Source organism: Clarias gariepinus, chromosome 19 (genome assembly GCF_024256425.1).
Source record: "Clarias gariepinus isolate MV-2021 ecotype Netherlands chromosome 19, CGAR_prim_01v2, whole genome shotgun sequence".
NCBI lineage: Eukaryota > Metazoa > Chordata > Actinopteri > Siluriformes > Clariidae > Clarias > Clarias gariepinus.
Window position 1 is genome coordinate 13,645,500 of NC_071118.1, and position 23,889 is coordinate 13,669,388.

Sequence of the window (23,889 nt, forward strand, 5' to 3'; positions counted from 1 at the left end):
GAGAGCACTTGGAGGATCACTGAAAACAAGTCTTAACCAGAGATGAAGGTGATATTCAGATACAAGTATGTATACAGGGTTTCGTTCTTCTCTCAAACTAATCATTTAAGTCAATTAGTTCCAGCTGATTCAGTCACAGCTGACATTTCAGTGTAACACAAAACAGTATAAAGATAATTATTAGCTATCTTCAGTCCAGCCTCAATCAACTCTAACTATCCATCCATCCATCCATCCATCCATCCATTCATTCATTCATCCATTCATCCATCCATCCATCCATCCATTCATCCATCCATCCATCCATCGTGCATCGTCCTAAATCAAACAGTACCTAAAACAGTGATGGAAGCTAGTGTGCCAGGAGCTGTTACTTTATGTAGTGAAGCAGCTTCTACTATATATAATTATTTCGACCTGACGACCGGCTCTTATGACACAGAGTATGACCACAAATCGATCCCTGCTATCCGATATCACCCAAATGAGGATGGGTTCCCTGTTGAGTCTGGTTCCTCTCAAGAATTGTTCCTATAGTCATCTAAGGAAGTTTCTTCTTTGCCATCGTTGTTCATCAGGGACTAACTAATAATTATAATTCATACATCTTCCATTACATCTTTTAAACTTATTTCCATAATAATTAAATAATTCAGTAGAGCTCTTTCCTGAAAATGCCTTATGTTAACAGCGCGATATAAATAAAATTGAATTGAATTGAATTGAATTATGGCTAACGTACATTACTATCTAACTTTGGACATGGACCAGGAGAACATTATTTTCCGTACTGTGCATGTAATCCATGAAAGTAACATCAAATATCAATATGACCTAGAGCTGGATTTAAATAAATTATTTTATGCTTAGAAACAATATTGACTTGGAAAAATAGGCTTCTGTGAACAATTTTGATTAAGACTACACCTACAAAATATTACTCTACACTCAACATTCACATCAAAGAGCTGACTAGTATGAATGACGCATCAGTAGCGTTGTGTAAAAAGTAACTGAATAGCAGGTGAAAAAATAGCAACACTGGGTTACAAACATATACAACCTTAAATAACCTCAAACAGAGACTGTAAACTCTCAGACTCGAGTGAGCAGCTGCATGGTTGGCCTCTCAGCACAGTAAATCACTGCCTCATTATTTCTCCAGCTGACATTTGTGCATCATACAGGAGGCCGAACATCATATTTCTGCAAGTTTGCATTGTACCACCAACACAGAACCCGAAAATAAACTACTGCATGTTGCGTATACAGTATATACAGCTCAGTCACTCAAACAACATTAGATATTAGGGATTAGGGTCAATCTTGGCCTTGGAACACTGCTACATTTTCACTCACCTTTAAAAAGTTGTAAAATGTACTGTATACTTTACTTCTTTAGCGACTTAATTATTTTCCTCCTGAGAATTTGCTGCTTAAATAACGGCCACCAGACTCAAGTGCTCATTTATACTGAATAAATGTAATATGTTAATGCAGCGATATTAACTTGCATCATATTAGCATGTTAATCCATATTCCTGAAAATGAATGGTTTGATTGCAAAATGCTATAACTGAAGGTAATCTTTGAACTTTTACTCATTTTGCCAACTAGTTTTTCTCACGCAAGGTTGTCTATAGCAAAACCTTTACATTTAAATATATCTAACGCTATACATCTCTTGTTAAGACATTTATAACTAAATTTGTCAGCGAACAACCACATTACATCGTGCATTACAAAATCCAACTCATTATTAAGAGCTAATGGCAGTGCTTCTTTCTGTTATGCATTCAATAAATCTAAGCTACTGTCTGAGCAAAATAGCAACTGCCGAAGCTTAAATGCAAGTGATGGATTTTGGAGCCATTGCAGTTTCCCCAACTGTCATGGTCATTATGTCATAACTGTCATTATGATGAGGTGCAGTCACCAACTACTGCAACTGGTAGAGGAGGTGGCTGCATTGTAAATTGGACTTTTCATAATGTTTTAAATGTTGCCCAGTTGTTGGTAGGGCAATTTTCTGCCAATATAACTCACTCAAAAATATATAATAATAATAATAATAATTATTATTATTATTATTATTATTATTATTATTATAATAATAAAATCAAAGGACAATTTTCACTTTTTTTTTGTAAATAAACCTAACCTGCCACATGCAGACTGTTATACCTAATCAATGGTATAAGGTCATTTGCCTTTCCACCCTGACATACCCAGTCACATGCCAGGTGTTTGAAAATCAGAAGAGTAGATGGCTGCAGACAGTGAATAAACTTGTAACCAGAAATTTTACTCCCAGGATTAGGCCTTATTTAGATCAAATGCAGACATAAACAGGACAACAGGATGGATTAAAGATGACACACTGGATATCAGGGGTTTAAATTTGCATCAGCTGATTCATGAATAGTTTTAGAGAAATATATTTTGCAGTCAAACCATTTATGTAAAAAAAAAAAGTATAATAAAAATATAATGCGGCAAATTATCTGCCAGTCGAAAACATTTTTAAGCTTGAAATAATTAAAAGGCTCTAGAAATAGGCTTAATAAACCTATATTTAGGTTAGCATAATCCCATAATAATATACTGTATATTAGATCAATTCTCCTTGTTGAAACTGTAGCCTCTAGCAACCCTGCTGCTGGCCGTTACTCCACTCCCCTGCAAGGTGTTTGGTATAAATAACCAAAAGTTGACGTGAGGACGCTCTGTCCACAAAGGCCAGTTCCAATTACATAACAATAAATTCCCAGAGTCCTCTCTGCCTTGACAACCCCTGATATCCAGCGTGTCATCTTTAATCCTTGCTGCTGTCCTGTCCATGTCCGCTTCTAAGCCACCTCTGATTCATGAAGGGGATTAAATAAAATTACAACAGCAAATCTGGCTTCTGGATATTTAGGACATTACAATGTGTATGTTTGTGACTGCTGAAAAGTAACTGATTTTTAGCTTAATAAATTCTTAATATATCGCAACAAACTATTTATTGTTGTTAATTTAGCACATAACGGCTCATCCACCGCTAGCAAATTACTTACTGGATGTAAGTGCGCATTTTAGTATCATCATCTTAAAGTACTCTGATTTATTTAAAGGCAAAGAGACGTGCCAGAATGTAATATTTCATACCATGGCAACCGCTGTTATCCATCATCCTTAGCTAGACAGTTAGATAGATAGCTACACGAGCTTAGCATTCATATTTCTTCCACAGTTAGAAGTTTCTAGCTGCGTTGTGTTGATCTCTAATCTTGCATAATTTGTAAAAAGTGCATTTTCTCAGGTCTGATCAAGAACACCAAAGAGACTTCAGTACAACATTTACTTTTAGTAAAGACAAGCTGACTGGCTTGTAGTGGCCATGGCTGTTCATTAATCTATTTACTCTATACATCAAATTTCACCTTAACTGGACCAATGGCTTCTGAGAAACTAGCAGCTGCCTGCGGAACATGAATCAAGAGCAATTGATTCAGTCTCTTTTTTTTTTTTTTTTTTTTTTAAATATTTATAATCTACAATAGTATGAGTTCCTAAAGAAGCAACTTTACTCTTGGATGCCGAAAAGAAGAAGAAAAGGAAAAAACAAGGAGAAGACCTTTTTCTGCTCTACTCTGTCTGTTAGAGTTCACAACTGCACACTGACATTTAAGAGGAAAATTGAAAGTGATGTGCAATACAGGTGAGCTGATAAACTTACCAAACTCTGGCATGCCAAGATCTTGTTCTTCACTTCCCGCTCAAGAAACTGACACCTCTTTCTCCTCTCACTCACTTCCGTTTCCTGCGGAGAAAAAACAGACAACAAAATTTTAAATTCAACTTTTCAATTCAACTTCTGTACACTTGCCCTATGACAATATATAAGCTTTTAAAAATGGTGATGGGTCGTGACTCAGAGTAATTCGTTCATTTTCTACTGGGGGCGCATACGCAAGGCATCGCAAAACCTCTGTCGGTTATATACAGGAAACAGAAACGAGTAGTTACCTTTGAGTCTTCTTTTGTCACGTGACTTCCATAGATGATATGTAGTGAATTACACAGAAATCTTTTTATGTGTCTTTTAGTCTGAGTTGTTCATTCTTTGTCACGTGACTCTCTAGACGCTATGCAGTGATATAGGACTTGTGAGAAGACTCATGAGAAGAACCAGATGATCTGAGATGAGCTCGATTCCATTTCCTGTGTAATGCACTGCATGGCGTCTTTGAGAGTCACGTGACTAAAGAACAAATGATTCGGACCAGAGGATATGAGAGGTGAGCTGCTCATTCGGTTTATCATGATATGTTCTTAGCTGCATTATAATATTACCATTACTGAAACTATAGCTTAAATTTGTGTATGTAGACGTGTAGGGGGTCTGTTTATTAAAAATATAAAAAATTATTTTCTGAACAAAAGAACGAAATGGGTTTGGCACCCTGTTCAGGGTGTACCTCGCCTCGTGCCCTAAGCCTCCTGGGATAGGATCCAGGTCCCCCGCGACCCTGAATACAGGATAAAGCGGTATAGAAGATAAATGAGTGAGTGACTGAAGAACGTGATGAACTAAATGACTTTAAAGTTCCTGTCAATACTTTAAAGTATTAAATTAAGTAGTCTGCACACATACAAAATTTTACTTGTGGTAGGAAATACAAGTTCCTAAAAAGATGTTTTTAGGTAAAGGAAGTAAAGGAAGACAACATGGATATTTTATTTCCATATCATCACTGTTATTCCTTTAATTGAATGAAGGAATAAGAAATAATAAAGCTGAAGGAATAAATTAAGAAATAATAATCTAAGAAGATTTCCAACTACTACATAACCATTGAACTGTCTTCTTATGGTCAATTCATCTGCACCTAAAGAGATCAATGCAGCAGCGTGTTAGACATCTAGCCTGTCCATCTCTCTCATGTCCTTATCTATCCACTCTGCTCAAAGACAGGTTCTAAAGCTTCACATTTCATGCTAATAATGCTAAATAGCTCCGATGAGTATCTGCTGTAACTTTACTGCACAGGTGCATTGCACTCTGAGACTTTAAGTCCAATGTTTGTTGTCTCCACTACATCTATACTTAATTTCTCATTAGTAAGACATTGAACAATGCTGAAAAATTATATATAGATATAAAATTATTATTATTTTAAAGTTAAAATTATTTGTCCCTTTAAAAAACGCTATGAGCAACTTTATCGTTTCCATGTAACATCAGCATGGCATACAATCATTAACTTCCACCAGAATAACAGAATACAGCGCAAACCAGTACATTTGCTCCAGAATCATCCACACTTCATAAATATTTCATTTTTTAATGGCTTTTGGTTTCCCTTTTTACTGTATATCTAGGTTTATTCCCTTTGCAATTGAGAAAACACAAAAAAAAATCTACAGGCAAAACTATAACTGCACGGGTTATATACTGGATACAGTCTTTAGTGCCCCTAGAAAGATTTACAGCACCTGATGTCCATGTATATCTGCAGTCTTTGTGTGTGTGTGTGTGTGTGTGTGTGTGTGTGTGTGTGTGTGTGTGTGTGTGTGTGTGTGTGTGGTTGAGGGGGTTGTGCTGTTGCTATAGAAACATCTTCAGGTGGAAACAATAGCCATGAGAGCAAACAGCTGGGCTGATGTTTACTTACAGCTTTTCTAGCTTATGGCTGTAGGCTGAAATCATGCACATTTACTCAAGCATGATCAGGACTGTGTAGAATACTGATCCAAACATACTATCTTAAATAGATTCAGTCAGGTGATATGTTCAAATATGTTAATCCAGAAATGATCAATAAATAGTATAATACTGAAAATGCATCATTATAATTCTTATACAATTAAAAGAAAGCATTCATTACTTTTATCAGTTTTCCATTTTCTGTGTAGGGTCAAGAGGTTGGGAGCCTATCCCAGGCAGCTCAGGGCACAAGGCAAAAGACACCCTGGAGAGGGTGCCAATCTATCTCAGGGAACCAGGACACAAACACTCTTGAAAACATCAATCAGAAATTGAGAGCATCGATTTGAAAACATCAATCTGCCTACAACGAATGTCTTTGATATACAGGCAACCAAACTAGGGTATCCAAAGAAGACCAACAAAACACCACAAAAACAGACCAGAAGCATGATCCGAACCCCTAGCCCTGGAGATGAGAGACAGCCATGCTTAATAAATATTATATGCAATTTAAATAGTTTCTTGCATAACTTGTCTGGAAAATTGGAATCAATGTACCGACTTTTTTCAACTTTTTTTTTTTTTATATTTTATAAGATGTGCCAATCCATCTAGAATTGAATGTACTGTATGTGCATGTTTGTTAATATGGTTGGTGGTTGTATTTAAACCATTAAGTGGTGAGATTTTTGCTCAGGAAGCGGCGCTGGCATTACGAGCTCTCTGAAGTGTGTCGTCTGCATTAGCGCTGTACTTTAGCGCGAGTCTCTGGAGAGCGAGGCGAGACTCTACACGGAGACGGCGTGGGATTTGGAAATAGACATGCCGCATGTCTTCCTTTCTCAGCAGCACCATCTGAGCTCTGCCGAGCGAGGACTAGCGCAACAGGAGAGGAGGAGGATAGAGGAGGAGGGTGAAAATGAGGATGAGGGAGATCCAGAAAAGAGCTGCCATCAGCGCCGGCTGCCTCCGCTACTGTCTGAAACATCACGCCCACATGAGGCACAAAAAAGAAAGCAATGTCTCTCTACAAGTCTGGATTTTTGACACACCCTTTCCAAATTGCTCCAAGGCGGTTTAACTCACATGTTAACTTTGAGTTTTAACCTTAAAATGCTACTCAAATAATTTTTAGTAATTTTGACTGATTTGGGGGTCAAAAAAGGTTTTGGTTTAGAGCATGACCACTTCCACATTAAATGCAAATACAGACAAAGATCCATGTACAGCATACTAATGCACTGCCTTATGAATTTTCCAAATTGGCCAAGCCCAGCGAGTTTAGAAGTGTTATCACTTTTTTGTGTTTTTTTTTTTTTAGCTTCCATTTTGTGGAAGATTTAGGATATGTAACACAACTTAGTTGACCAAAGTGCTGTACGATCCTAAAGCTACCAGAAGAACTTTCATATTTTGTCTATTTGCACAGTACTGTAAGTAAAACAGCTGTAAGGTTTACTGAGTGTGCTGGAGAATATGATTTCTTCCAGTAACTTTGTAAAACTTTCGTCTTTTTTTATTTTCAATGCGAAAATAATTTTTTATTTAAAATTTATTTTCATTTTATAATACAGAATGATCTGAGCCCTGAGCTTGTTTTCCATCTAGGAGTGATTATGAACAATGGCAGCCGAAGTGTTAGTCCTTATGTCCAGTCTGCTCTGTAATTTTGCTTTATTTCTGTCACTGCAGTACTGCATGTCCTGCTCTGAGGGTGTGTCTTGCTCTACGAGTAGCAGCTTCTTAACAGTAAGCATGGTTTGCTGGAACGATTTTGGTTGTAGAGAAAAATGCTTGACTTTTCAGAAGTGGTTTTTCTCAGTTTGGGGTTGTCCATTACTTTAGGTGATGTTGTATTTTTACACCACCAGAGCTTTTCCATCAGTAAGAGTGACATTGTTTTATCCACCACTCAGATATTACACATGCCTCCCGGTGCCAAACCTGTGGCTCGCTGTGACCATCAGCGCCTCCTACAAACAACCTCGTCTGAAACCTACCGCACACATTCAGAATCAGTCAGGGGACAAAAATAACCCCCCCCGCCCTTTTTTTTTTTTTTACTTTCCACTTCTTTAATGCTTCGGTGTTATCCATATACCATCGTAATTCAGACAACTTCAAATTCTAATTAGTTAAGGACTGAATCATCTATAAATAAACGCATTACAATTTCATTTAAAATGAATATCTAGCAATAGAAAACTCGGCAATTATAAGTAAACAGGTCGTTTCTGTCTGTAGAGCAGGGAGTCTGTAGTGATCACACATATTACACATACAATGCTGAGATTTTATGATAGAAAATGTCGAACTATTCCTTTAATCTCAGACTTTCATGACAGTGTGTGACTCTGCATGACCTCTTCTCTATCCATCTGCTTCCTGTCTGTAAATCTTCTCTTTTTCTCTCTGCTCCTGTTGCTGCAAAATTATAGCTGTCTCAAGAGGCAGGAACCTGTTAACAATTAAGACATCAGTGTAGTCTATCTATAAAAAAAATCATAAGTTGTAAGCCTCTTAAAAAATATTATTATTATTATTATTGTTATAATACAGATAATTATTACTAGAAAGAAAAGAGCATTAAGTAACAAATTTAGGTAAAACCTAAACACATGCAACCAAAATGTAGTCGATCATCTGGGATATGTTTGATATCAAACATTTATTTTGTTTTTAAGCTGAAAGCTTATTAAAGGTTTAAAGCCACTTAATTAGCCTAATACAATAATCAAGTTGATTACTAATTTCAACCAGTCAGTTTTAGACTTATTAATATCCTTCTAAATCAAACTTACTCACTTACTCATTGTGTATACCACTTTAAACAGTATGCAAGGTCACAGACGGCCTGGAGTCTACCACAGGAGACCAGGGTACACCCTGGATGGGGTGCCCATCCATCGCAGGGCACACACATCTACACTAAAGTCTATTTGGGAACACCGATTAGCCTAATTTACATGTCTTTGAACTGTAGGGGGAAACCAAAGTACCCGAGGGAACCCCACCAAGCACGGAGTGAACATGCAAACTCCCGGCACACACAAGTGAGGTGGGAATCGAACCCTGGAGGTGCAAGGCGATAGTACTAACAACTAAACCACAGTGCTGCCACCCTTCTAGATAACAGTATTGTATGAAATAAAACGATTAATTCCAAAATACATTATTTTGTATTAAAAGATCAGTCTTTAAACAAAACATTTATTCTTTAAACAAAGTGTCAGAGAGAAAAAGTCTTAGGCTGAGTTCTTCCTTGGGTGAACTTGGCACAGGGAGGGGCATGGCTTACGGTCTGTAGTGATCTATATGATAATATGTAAGAAATAAACCAGCCTGCGGTGCTGTTACGGTGAAATAATACTGAGTGACTGGGTTGACTGACAATGGAGATAAACTGTTACCGCTCTATAGTTGATTGTTTTACTGTAGCAGCACACCCTGATGTGTATTATTTCTCTTCTACCACACAGCAATTTTACACAAAATTTACATCTGATTATTAGAAAGCACTGACCTTCTATTAATGTGACGTAAATGTTTCCTTAAAGAAAGCTTGAACATGTAAAAAAAGTGTGAATCTTTTTCTTTAATCCATTTATGTGGAGTGTCTGCAATACAAGACCCCTTGATTAAAATAAGTGTACTAATATAAACCTTTGCTTTGCAGCAGCACTAATCAATCAACACTTTCAAACCAATCAGAATTCAGAATTTAAAATTCAAACGCTCTGTGAGGCACGTGTGTCCCGCTAAAGACTATAATAAAGAAAACTTCAAAGAAGTTCCCGGCTCACCAAGAAACACTGCATTCCATGTTGGCTGAACCGACGATACAGCTTAGGGTCCGTGTTGCATTTAATTTGCAGCCAAATATAAAGAAAAGTTTTCTCACAGAACAGGCTGCAAAAAAAAAACAATACCGTGATCCTTTTTTTTAAATTTTGAGCTGACAGAGTACCGAAGGACACAGAATACGAGACTCTTTCATGGTGGTTACCTCTGTAACCATGGCAACCAAACAGATGCTGTGAAACGTTTCAGGTTACAAGGGTCCAAGAATTGATCCTCTGTGCCGATCGATCAGGCGTGAGACAAAACACGAAACGCAAGACAACACGAGCCACAGTGGAGTGTTTACTAAAGTGGAAATGACATATAATTATACAAATGTCTTTATATTAAATTATACATAAGGGTAGATCAACTTCATGCATTTTTGTTCTCATCCAGAGCTGCTCACATGCTGCAGGAACATATGCTGAAAAGGACGATAAAGAAAATAAAGAAAATAAAATCTAGGTGGGAGAAAAATGGGGAGAAAGAAATGTCTACCTGTGTCAGTTTATTCTCCACAGCATCTTGTCTGAAAGATAAGGATATTCCTTTCCTCTCCTGTCGTTCGTTCTGCTGCTTCCTCTGGGTGTGTTAATGTCAGTGTGTACTGGGCCTGCGTATCTCTGTCTCTCTCCCTCTCTCTCTCTCCTGCTCTCTCTGCAGAGCTCCCCCCACCGTGCATTATGGCTGCCCCTGCATCCTCCTCCCACCTCCCCCAGTGTGTGTGTGTGTGTGTTTGTGTGAAAGATAAAAAGAGAATGAGAGAAGGAGAAAGAGAGAGAGGTGATAAAAAAAACGAGCTTTCTCAGGAGGTGGTGAAGTCATGGCCCTTCTCCTCCTGTGCCAAAAGCCACCACAGCTAACTAGGGTGCCTAATTAGTCCGATTAATGTCTCTCACACACTCACTCGCTGTGTGCAGTGCTAAAAAAAGAAAACGAGAGAGAAGGAAAAGCTCTCGCTTTCTCTCTTGAAGCATCTGTGCGAGAGGGAAATCCCACAAAGTCTGCAGTCTGCTCTGCATGACGAGGTGTAAAACGATGCCATACACGGATCTGGTCCAGCTGCAGCGTGCACAACCGAAGTACGGTTGAAAACTATTCAGCCTTTGAGTATAGAAGATTCAACATTTGATAGCCATAAAAAGCTGAAATTATTTTCTACCATAGGATTGCATTATAAAAATTATTTGCATATTTGCGTTCTGCTAAAGGGGATGTTCATCAGACTGTTCAGTAACGCATGTGACAGGTGTCAAGAGGATTGCAACTACACTACAGGTATACCGAGTGGTTCATGTGATGTTCAAAATCGATGATCTAATACGGCTCCCGTTACAGTGTTTTCAAAACTGACTGAAATAACATTATAACTTAAATATATATTTTTTAATGTTATACTTTTTACAGCTAACACTGAGATAATGTTAAACTGACCGTGAAAACAAAAATTTTGCAATTTTACCAACATTAAGTAAAATGATTTATTAATGATTCAGTAGAATAGTGAGTAACTTTTTGTGTACATTAATCCAGGGCACTTATTTTATATTATAAGGTGCTGTGAATAAGCACATCTGCTAATCTGTCTTCATATGTTAAAATTTATACACACTCAGGAAATAAGGAAATTTCCAAATTTATGGAGTTTTCTCTTGTAAATGTTTATACTAAGGATTTATGCATAAATAGGTTAATGATGCCCATTATTAATGATCAGAAGTTGTGTAAAATTTTGGTTCGATTCCCGGCCAGGCTCGATTCCCCTCTCTGTGTGCATGGAGTTCGCATGATCTCCCCATGTTTTTTGGGTTCCCTCCATGTACTCCGGTTCCCTCCCACAGTCCAAAGACATGCAGGTTAGGCTAATTGGCGTTCCCAAATTGCGCGTAGTGTGTGTATGTGTGTGTATGTGTGTGTGGGGTGTACCCTGCCTCATGCCCTAAGCCTCCTGGGATAGGCTCCAGGTTTCCGCGACCCTAAATACAGGATAAAGCGGTATAGAAGATGAGTGAGAGCGATGAGTGTTAGATCTTAAACAATCGCTTTAATTATCCTATCACCATAATATTTTAATAGTCTTATTCATAATAAGACATATTTAATAATCATTCATTTATTCTCACTCGTACAGGAATCCATATTAATCATGCACACCTGTTTTCTCTTATTCTCCCTGGCTTTATGAATAGTCCATAGACTCGTGCTCACTGTGAATAAACACTCAGTATTCACTACCTGAACCTATCAAACCTGTTTTGTGAGATCTGATATCCTGATATTGACAATGGTTTGTCTTCTCATTGTTGAGTGATTTAAATCTCTTTTTGATGCTGTTTGCGCACCAATCAGCCTTGAAGCTTTCATTAAAAAGAAGAAAAAAAGTTAAAGAAATTTTGGCAAATTATGCCAAACCTGTTGATTATTAAATTTGGGTGTTTCAATCCACAGTGAAGAGCAATCTTATTGCTTCAGCATACCAAGACATCTTGGACAATGCCATCCTTCCAACTACCATCGTGGTGAATCTGCTAAAGTGGTAACGTTTAACTAAGGCCCTTGAACAAAGCAGGAACTATAAAGACATGGTGTGATGAGAAGTTGACTGGCACCGTGACTTCAAACCCATCAAGCACCTCTGAGATGAATGGAAATGGTAAGCCAGGCCTTCTTGTCCAACATCAGTTCTGACTTCATAAATGCTCTAGAAAATGAATGGAAAAGAATTGCAACAGAACCACTCCAAAACCTTGTGGACAGCCTTCCAAGAAGAGTGGAAGCTGTTATGGCTGCAAAATTTCAATAATGCAAACATTTGACTATACTCCTATGCATGTAGTCATCTCCTTGCAATCTGCTAAAGCCTCGACTGGCACATCCAGGGAATGCATCTCCAGCATTGTTAAGGATTTGAAATAGATTGCTTGGCAAGCACTTCCTACTACAATACTTCCTTAACTTTGCTTATCATGATGGGTTCTCTAAAGAACGTAAAATAGCCCTGTTTTTAAATTAGCTCACAAGAATTGCTCTCTGCTTGGACACAGCCATCTGGACTATTGTCTTATAATCACTTCTAGATGAGGAATCAGGCCTCTGGCTCTCTGGCACCCCCTGTGTTTTCCAGTGTCTCATTAATATTGTTTTCAGTGACATGCTTGGAAAATTTATAATAGCCTACATTAATAGTATCTTGATCTACTCTCCCTCCTTTAACACTTGTGTTAATCACATTAAGTCGGTGTCATGTTGACACAGCTGGTAAGCCAGCTCTATGTCAAGTTGGAGAAATGTGAATTGTATGTATAACTATCTCAGTCCTTGACAACATTATCAGTTTGCAGAGGGTATTTATGGACTATAAGAAAAAAGTTTCCAAAGTGTATGAAAGGCCTGTTCCAACCCTATTGAAATAGCTAAAATTATTTCTTAAGTTTGTCTGTTCTTACAGCAGATTCGTAGGTTAGCACTGTTGCCTTGCACCTCCAGGGTCCGGGTTCAATTCCCAGCCAGGCTTAATTCTCATCTCTGTGTGCATGGAGTTTGCATGTTCTCCCCGTGCTTGGTGGGTTTCCTCCCACAGTCCCAAGACCTGCAGATTAGGCTAATTCCCATATTGCCTGTAGTGTATATGTGTGTGCCCTGTTATGGACTCTCATGCCCTAAGCCTCCTGGGATAGGCTCCAGGTCCCCTGCATACAGGATAAAGCAGTATAGACAATGCGTAAGTGAGTGAGATAGACACTTCAAACTCTGGAGTGGGAGCCATGTTTTTACAAAGATATGGTGACAAACCTTACAAAGTTACATCGTGTGGACAAGTTCTCACCTGCTGATCAATCTTCTTACAATCATGAATACTGCTGAAATACAGCTGGCAAAGTCTGGCCAAAGCAAGGAAACCAGACCAATATCATCTTTGATTTTGCTCAGAGGGATTTCTTATTCAATCAATAGCATTGAACAAACTCACCAGCTCACCAGCTAATGGATTTGGTAAAATATTTACATTGTTTTTGTATAGTCGTATACGTAGCTGTAAGAGGTGTACATGGTCGAATTTGGTTTGTGACAGTAAAGTGAGAGACAGAAACCAGACCACTGTAAAATGTTGCATGATTTTACTGGAGTTTACATGCATTATTATACATCTGACCACAGACCTATTACAGGTTCTCGGGGAAGTGTCAGGGATCAGGTCTTTAGACTGACCACAAGCTTATCCTGAAACCTACGACAGAGAGCCGTAGGCGAAATGCCTGGCGCTGGTGCCTGAAGGTGAGAGATCGCTGTGCTCCATGAGAAGTGTGACCCTGTGACAGTAGAGATGTGGCTGATACTGCAACCAAGTATCATGTTGTACAAGAGCATGAAGGACATCCCCATTGCTGACAGTGAAAGGAAGAGACTGATAAGTGCAGTTCAAAGTTCCTTCATGTACAGGAAGAAACTTTTAAAATCTGCCCACAGTGTTATAGCAAACTCTTTTTGCTCAAAAAATGTTGCTTTAGATATTTCATCAGTACTACTGGGGCGTTACACAAGCCAAACGTGAACAAAGTCACTGATTGTACCTGTCACCAGTTGAATTGGCGCAACAAGTCACAACCACATGTGTCACTTTCTTTTGTAGTAATTGTTGCTGTGGATACCACAATACACACCCAGCTAGCCACAGAAACAGTTACCTTTAATTATGATATTAATCTTAATGTTTTGCCAAATAAGGAAGATTAAAGCCTGCTTCATAGCACGGTGCCTCACCACATTGGAGCACAGCCAGAAGCTCCCACAAGCTGCGCCCCTCAACAGGTATGTACTGTTCAAAAAGGCCAAATCTGGGGATCACTCGTCTTACATAAGTTATAACAGCCCGTGTATGTGGATAGAAACAGGGATAAATACCAATTTCACTAATTCTGAGATTGTGAGATGTGTGCTAACGATCATTAAACCAGGACATTTTAAGATCATGTTTATCAAAGATGCGACAGTAATTACTGTAAGCTTAAGGGATTTCTGCAGTCATACATAGGGAAAAGAAGCAGAGAATGATTTCAATAGCTAATGTGCACAAGCCAGAAAGAGCAATAGTCCCCTTAGCAATTCCTCCATCATGATATTTGGCTGTAGCAAAGATCCCTGGTTTCATCAAAGCAATTTAAATATGGAACCAGGTATAACCTACAGTCCAAGGTGTATTCCAGCCGAGAGTATATAAAGGTATACAACAAAAGCACAAACATTTGCAGGGAGTTGAAACACTTTCTTTCATATAACACAGAGATGAAACAATCCTCAAAGAGGTCATAAAAATCACCAGTGATGAGAGTAAATGATTCGGGGATTGGCTTTAACACAATGCCCAGGACACACAGCTTTACATGGCGCACTAAGAAGAAAATGCAAAACAGTCAACCATACCCATAGGCACAATCACAAAGGCTGTGAAAACAGAAAACCGAAACTGGACTGCAGACACTGCTTTACCAGTAGAGGGGTACCAAGGTAAGTTCATAAAGTAAGTTGTCCGAAATATACCTAAAGAAAAAAAGCTACATCCCCAGGGAAGCCATTTACACAATCCAAGCCAGCCTAATAGAGAGGTCCTGGTCCTAGACCTTTTCTGAACTCGTAGGGCTCATAGAGATCCAGAATGAGGTGTGTGTGTGCTATGAATAAATATCTTATTGTCTTTGATGGTTGGGTCCTTATTACTGTAAACTTACCATGGAACGAAGATCTGAGTCTATCAATTAATCTACCCTTCTTTGTTCGTTCATTACTCATGGAAATCCTACTGATCAGCTTTACTGTGACGAAGGTTGTGTTTCAGGGAAAACCACATAGGTTAGCACCCACTTTAGTCCAAGTTTAAGGTGGTACTCTGTGTATCCCCAATGACACGGCACTGACTATTGTCCATTTTGTACTGACTAACAAAACTGGTAGACCTCATGACAGAAAGATAAAGTAATACAAGTGCGAACAGTAACCTGGTTGGAAAATGCCACTTCCGCTTGATCAATCTAAATGTTTAGTGCTGCTTGAACCTGAGGAGAGCTGTATTCAGTTACAGCAACTTGTAATAGGTGGGGGTTTACTCAAAATATAGAATGAGAAGCTGCGCCTATAGAAAACCAAACTAAACATGACATCACCCTGCCTAAGAAATCCTCAGCTGGTAGCATTCAGCCTCTCATAAATATCGGAACCTGACTTAACTAATAAACATGGCATGAGTCACTGCTTCTCAAGCTGAATCAAATGGCGTGCTATGATGGTGACAGCCACCTGGTGATGCAACTCAACTTAATAAGGAGCAGCAGGAGATTAAATGTCAATAAAATGCTGTGAGAAGGCTTGATTTTTTTAGTGGGTTAAGCTCAAACACAGCATACCTGTTCAGAAAGCCTGTTCTTCTATTCTGAAAACATTGTCAGTAGAGGTAGAGAACATCCAAGAGCTTCTGCCAAATGGATGGCTGACTGTTTCCACAAAACATAATATCTCATTACGCCTATGATTTCTGGTTACTAATAAATTTTTTTTTTTTAAATCCTTGACAGACATCCACAACGATAAAAACAGAAAGTGACTGACACTCTGAGGGATTCTCTTGGTTTAGAATCCTTGGTGAAGAGAAAGTGTTTCATCATCAAGGGTTCATGATGGAATGCTGGGGACATCTCATGGCATTTATAACACGCAGGGAATTATATTAGTGAGTAAGAAGCTTATTTGGCCACTTAAATGCTACCACCACCTTCAAAAGTAGTTTAAAAAAGATGTTGAACTCACCCAAAGATATATGTTGTATTCCCTGTTTAAATTACCTTTAAATTTGCCTTGTATCTGCAAAAGGTGGACACACTGACCTAAGGAACTTACAGGCTGTGCATTCACAAACGGTTAAACCCCTTCCCGTTCAGACTGTTGGTGGATGAGGTGGATGATATTCTCAGTTACTACTGTAGCTACATCCAGGACCTCTTATGCAAAGCAAACTGTTATATAAGCTTTAACTAAAACCTGGGATATCACCAGTACAGCCTTACTGCCTAAAGCCAAAGGGTCATCAACTGTCCTGAAACACAGTGAGCACTAGGGAATACTGTAGAAACTCACTGATATGCTTACAAATTCTATAGTTCTGGCATACCCAGACTTCAGCCTACCAATCCTGCTTCTGAAAGGCATCTGAGTATTGTACTTTATCAGTAGGAAAATGGTAATCAGGATGTTATAGCTTACGTAGCATTTCTTCAAGTCTGTGTATTGGTGGCTTGACATGATTTGTTTCATCTTGTATCTTCTGTGCCCAAACCAAGGTCCCATGAACCAGTGCCCCTGGTTGCGCTTTGCTATTTTATCACAGACCTTCCTGGGTCACAGGATAACACTACCATCATGGTAAATATTGACTGGTTTTCGATAGCATTACGCATCATGCCACTGCCTGGTCTACTGCTGCACCACCAATGTCCTCTAAACTGCAAAAGTGCAAACTGAACATCAAGTCTGTTTTGTGATTTGATCAGATCCCTTGGTATTGACTGTGCTTTGTCTTTTGGTTCTTGAGTGCTTTAAACTGAGTGCCTTTGACACCCTGTTTGTTCATCAATTGACCTTTTTGTCTGCTTCGGATTCTGATTCTGCCCCACATTTTGAAACTGACTGTCTGCAATGCCTTTATTAAAAAATGCTAAATATGCATCTGCATCAATCTCAACCTTTCTGATCTGACAGCACCTACAGTAAATCCTCCAGTTAGGCAGTTCACCTACTGAAGCATGTTGGCTACCACATAAATACAATAAAAAACAGTTAACCTTGGATTGCGAGCATAATTTGTTCTAAAAGCGTGCTTGTATATCAAAATACTTCATCAGAAATAATGGAAACTCTGATAATTTGTTCCACAGCCTAAAATCTTCATATAAAAAGAATTAATACAAAATATGAAGTAAAAATAAAACAAATTTACCTTTGAAAAGAATCGTGAGAATCAAGAGCAGAAGCAGGAGCAGGGCGGCTACTGTGTAAGATGACATTTAAACACTCATGCACACACACACACACACACACACAGAAACACTACCGGAATCTCTCCTCTAAACAGATTCATCTCCTGCACTGCTACAGCCTTTTACAGTTACTTAAGAACAGTCACTACACTTGAACACAAAATGTAAAAAATGCTTTATGCACGCACACACACACACACACTTGGACAAATAAAAATGCTTTATGCACGCACACACACACACACTTGGACAAATAAAAAAAAATGCTTTAGTAAACAAACAGTAACAAATACCAAGTTAAGTAGATTAGCTTGTTGCCTAGCAAAGTTTCACTTGAAGTTAGTTTAAAATAACATTGAGCACAATGGACAAAAATACTGGCTCTGAATCAGAAAACTATCAGACAAGAAAAGACCTGATAATTGTTTCTGATCCTATATAATAGTAAAAATATGAGGGTTAATAAACAAGCCATACTTATTTCTGCTTTCATGATTATATGCCCAAAATTCCTTCTTATGCTGTCAAGTGATTGGTAAAATAAATTCAACTAATTCATTCCCATTTAGCAAAAAGCAGCCAGGAATTAATTGGGGAAATGGCTTCCCCGAGTAACCGAGGTCACTACAGAATTCCAGAGGCCATTCAGGCTCTTAAATATATGTGCTGTCATGGGAAGTGTACATATTACCCTTGAGACATGTGCTTCAAAAACACCTTAGAAAGCAGTGTAAAAATAGCATACGCTGACCGTATCACTACATGCTGCTTTCATGGTTCGCAATATTAAAAAAAAAATATTTATTGATCTGCAATAATTTGCAAATTGATTATTTTTATTCCATCTTATTGCCAGGAATTAAAACCACTCTCACAGAGAACTGTTACGTAGGATGCAAGGATGTCCAGAATTTAGTCAGCTGTATCTACTAGCATTTTAGCTGTTTTAGTAGTTTTAGTAGCACAGCTATGAAATCCCTATGCTGCCCGTGCTGATTAATGACATCAGAGCCCTGCGCACCCGTAGAGGCAAAAAGTCGTATGATTTCTGATTTGACCGTTCTCATTAAAGTTCCGTGGCTGTGTATCAGATATGTATCTGATCTAGGACCACATATAAAAGTGTCTCAGATACACTCCTAAAAACATTACATTTGTGTGGTCAGAGAGCCCAAAAAAATTAGATTTGTGTCACATTAGGGTAAAAAAAAAAAAAAAAAACACTTAACGGTGGTAATGTGACCGTTTCCTGAAAGTCACGAAATGAAAAACCTTAACACATTAGTAGCTATATGTTAAGTAACATCACATTTTTAAATATATATACACAGTGAAACCTCGGATTGTGAGTAACGGTTTGCGAGTGCTCCGCAGGACGAGCAAAGATTTTTAATACATTTTGACTTGGAAAACGAACAAGTCTTGGTTTACAAGTACCGAGTATCATGTATCACACATGCGCTTTTTGTTATGACGCAGAGCGTCACGTGATCACAACTGAACCAAGGGTTTTTCTCTCTCTTGCGCCGCAGAATTGTGGGTAATTCTTCTCCCCTGCTGGGTCTTAGTGCTCGTCTCTCACTGGTATAATCAACATCTGTGCACGCATGTACTGTTCACTATAACACTGTGACCACTTGTGTACGCGTAAAACATATTTTATTTTGTGTCTGTATGCGTGTGTGTACAGCGTGCGTGTTTAGCAAAAGAAAGTCTCATTAGAGAGATTAAAGATCCATTTTCTCTCTTTGCTCAAGGCTCAGCCTGCTTTTCGTGTCTGTGCGCACGCGTCATTGGACACCGTGCCACACACACACACACACACACACACACACAGACTCCTATTTTGCCTTCACAGACACACACACAATCTTTTTCTTTGCTCTACACAGAAACACTGCTCTGTCGCGATTCTTTTCAAAGCTAAAGTGCAGGTTAATTTGTTTTATTTTTACTTTACAGCAGTTATTCCGTTAGTGTGCCGCTCAATCAAGTGTCATTAGAAAGATTTCTTGTTTAAGTTTCTGATAAAACAGTGTTTTTATTTTATATATATATATATATATAGATTAAGGTTGCTAAATAATTATATTTATCTGGAGCCCTGACTATAGAATATTACCATAAAAGTAGTATGTATATATATATATATATATATATATATATATATATATATATAAACTACTTTTATGGTAATACTCTATAATCAAGGCTCGAGATAAATATAATTATTTAGCAACCTTAAAGGGCACTGGTGGCTCAGTGGTAGGTGTTTCGCCTGCCATGCGGAAGGCCCGGGTTTCGATTCCCAGCCAGTGCCCAAACCCAAGCCACTGGATGCAGTGCCGGTCCCAAGCCCGGATAAAATGGGAGGGTTGCGTCAGGAGGCGTAAAATATTACGGATAATATTATATTCTGGATATTCCGCTGTGGCGACCCCTTGCCGGGAGCAGCCGAAAGACCAAAAAACCCAATATACCTAACTTTACCTGCCGAACTCGTAACTGTTAGCTGTGATTTGTTCCTTACTTGTTAGTTAGCTGTGCTTTGCTAGAATTATCTAATAATGATGACTCAATGGAATATTGAGGTCAATTTATCTGAGAACTTTCAACTCAGTCTCTGTATCGGTGGCATCTGAAGTACAGGCTGTAGTAACCCAACAGGCAGTGAGTGAGGAAATTCAGAGATTGTTTTATTTGGCCATGAAGTTTTTATTTTTGTCAGTTGACAATGCCCTTGATGTAGCCAACTTTGGCTAGCTACAGTAGCCAGCTAAATTACATCACACTTTCTAAGTAGCATGGTACTGGAGGGGCTTTAAAAAACATAACCAGAATAAAAAATAAAAAATAAAATAAAATTATCAATATCATTAAAATAAAATACTACCAAATTGAGTGTTAAAGTGATCTCATCTGTTGTTTTGCAGTTCACTTTATCAACTGCTTATTGCACAAGAGCATGAGAATACAAGAGCGCGCATGATAATACAACAGGACTGCATTTAATAACCAGAGCGCTTGTACACGAGCGTCTGACAGTTGTACGGCATGATAAACTGCTTTATGTTTGCAGGCCCTCTCTTTAATGAACGCAGCCCTGCTGTATTATCACGCGTACTCCCATAATCTTGTGCTAGGCAGGCAAACGCAATTTGCTAGGCATTTTAGTTGCAATCTGAAGCGCTGCACTTTGTAAAAATCAGAGGTATTGTTGTAACTTTACAACAAGTTGCAAAGTTGTAACTTTTTTGTCTTAAGAGAGAGAGATTTATGCATTGCAGTCTTTCAAAAACATGACAAATTGCCTTTCTGGAGGACGGATAGCTGCTATACCCTAAGTGATAACAAGAACTCATTTCCTTTGCGCCATTCCACTGCATTAAATGTAACTTTTAATTCAATAACATATATGGCATGTCATTCTTTAATAAATACACTTTATTTTTTTAATTGAATAAAAATGTCATTGTTGGCAGCTTGCTATGGTATAAGAGAAATAAAACATGGTGACCTGGTTCTATAGGAAAATAATTGACTTGGAGATCCAACATACAATACCACCTAGTCTTTCAGTATTTTTATATAATAGTTAGACACTGGCTGTTCTATTTCTTACTTGTGAAATCTGGTTAATAAAAACTGTGTGTATGTGTTTTAATTAAACCGGTTGTTGAAGGATGCATTTTAAATTTTGATGTTAAATATGTCTGTAGAAGTCAGTGTATCACAAACTTCTGTGAATAAATGCAGTTTCTAATTGTTGTTTCTTCTAAGTTCAGTCATGAAGAAATGGATCGATCAGAGAGGCAGGGGGTCAGAGCCGAGATGGCCGAAGAGCATGAACAGAGCTGCATTAAATGTCTCCTCCAGTCAATGCGATGGAGAGGATAATAAGGTTACAGGAGCAATCTGGGCCTGCTGGAAGAACACATAGTCTAATTCAGAGTCTAATTCTATCAGGAAAAAGAAGCCTGGAGCTCAAAACATGCTTTTAGCCCCTTATGTCTCATGTGCGCATTCATGTCTACGCCTCGCACTATCCCGAAGTCCTCGACTAAAGCGTTTGTTTAGCTTTACTAATTAACTAGACTGCTCCTTTCTCGCCACCATTATTAGTCTCTATTAATTATTAGCTACTGTCATTATACTCATGACTGTTATTATCCTTCATCCAATTACTCCAACGAGGCTTCAACCGCGCCCCACCGTTCGCTCGGTGATGGTATCACCAAGACAACAGAAAGGATTGGAAGAGGCACAAGGTCATTCTTCAGCAGTGAGTGACTCTGTCCATAATGTGTGTCATGGCAGGTTGCCTGGCAACCAGCCGGAAGAATGCAGATATAACATCTGATGCAGAAGTGAATTGTTACTGCATCTTATGAATAACAGCAAATCTGGATGTAACCCAGCCTTCAGATGCTCCTTGTTTTCCATCGTTTCTGTTTCAGACTAAGGATTTCTAAATTTTAAACTCCCACCAACTTCCTTAACCAGAATTCTACGTTTCCAATTAAATTGTGAATGCTTAAACGATAAAAAAAATAATAATTGTTTGGCCAGTGTCTTCTTAGATACAGTGTTAAATTTTCAAATTTTTGTCTACATAAATTACTCTTATGTGCTATTTAAATCAGCTTGTAATGTGGCCAAGAACACGTTTTCTCTTTCTTTGTTTTCATCCTTTTTTATTCCTCCCCTGCTGTTGAGCACATCAGCCAATGGGTTCCATCATCTCTATAGCAGTGATGTTTTTTATGGAGGGCCAGGTTGCTAGCCCGACACCCAACACTCTTCCACTGCCCCAAGAACAAGTTAGGATTCAAATATAGAAAGAGTAAGTACAAGGGTATCAGTATTTATTCACAGTATATGATCAGATTTAATATTATCTTATCTATTTATGACATTAGTACATTAGTGGATGTTTGTGTCTAATTTCATTTATTAATGAATGTCATATAATGAAGATGCAATTGTTAATTTTGCTTGTGTCTCAACATACTGTATAAGGAGATTTTTTTAAAATAAGTGAAACAATGGTCATTTTCTCCATCTGACCTCATGTTATGTATGAAGTAAGACACAGAGACAGTGTCACGTTACAACATCGCATCACTCTTCCATCGCATACATCATTGTGGTCAGCTGGTTTCCCATGACCAGTCTGAACTGTCCTGAGAGTGGGACAGTTGCCAGGGAAACGATGGCTCCCTACATCTTACAACTTGTCACTTGTGACCTTGGAAAGGCCTTTAACTGTTTCCCCTGCTGCCATTTTTGTTTAAATTCCCCTTTAGCACAAACAGGTGTAGCTATAGAACAAATAAAGCAGACATGACAATAAACAACCCTCAAAATGACTGAGTCCTCAAAAGTCCAAGCCTCAAAAATATCATATAAAACCTTAAAAGGGTTTCAATCACAATCTGTAGCTTACATGAGTTTGATTAAACGAATGCATAATGCTTAAATGAAGGGCGGAACAAGCAAGAAATCTGAAGAAAACGAAAAATAGGAAAGGTGTGGTAAGAGTGATTTCTTAAAGTTAAAGATAATGATTGTAATCTAAACAATTGTGAAATATGCACCAGTGCAAAGATCTTCAAACTTACTAGTGATTTAAAGAGCTGCTTCTGCTGCCTCAGTGTGGCCACCTCAAGCTTCAGGGTTCGATTCGTCTCCTCCAGAAGGCGAAATCGGTTGACATTAGTCAGATGGACAGACGAGACCTCGTGTTTCAGCTGCAGGAAAATATGTAACAGACTGTATGGGAAAAATGCATTTTAATAATTACAGAGGTTGTCAAGCAGGCGTGTTTCAATAAGAGCTAAATGAGCAGGCGCCTGTAGGAAGCAGAAGGAGCTACAGATCCACTCCAGTGCCTGAGGCTCAGATGGGAGATTGTTCATAAAACCAAACAACAGCAATCAGACAAAATCAATGTTCACAGGAAAAGTCGTTGGGATGGATTAGATGTTACTGAGGCGTGCCATGTGCGCAGTCATGTCCGAGCATTTTCGAAGCTGCTTACCGACTCACTGACACTAAAACGCTGTGCTGCTGCCTGAAATAAAAGTGTGGGCGTGCTGTAACTCTGCTTTGGGAATGCTGCATCCACTCGATTTTCCACCCATGTCCATTACTGATCATTTATTCATGACTATTATTCGGCTGTGTCAAAACGCTGCCAGGAGGCCTTCAGGAACAAAGCGCTCACGCTTTCTGCTTCAGAGGGAACACAGGGAATGAAGCAAAACAAGAAAACAGAATTTAAAAATAGAGCTTTTTAAAAAACATACAGACTCAATGACTAAATGA

The 23,889-nt window shown here is 38.5% G+C and overlaps 1 protein-coding gene across 4 annotated transcripts in view; it reads right to left on the bottom strand.

Moving 5' to 3' along the window:
- Positions 1-23,889, bottom strand: part of rimbp2a (RIMS binding protein 2a) — a 75,324-nt gene that overhangs the window by 41,889 nt on the left and 9,546 nt on the right. For 2 of the 4 annotated variants that reach the window (XM_053479071.1, XM_053479068.1), the window contains exon 2: positions 3,722-3,805. The gene's annotated coding sequence lies outside the window, so the exon portion shown is untranslated. Of the gene's footprint in view, positions 1-3,721; positions 3,806-10,036; positions 10,114-23,183; positions 23,313-23,889 lie in introns of those variants that run through there. The other 2 variants (XM_053479066.1, XM_053479069.1) reach the window with 2 other exon arrangements.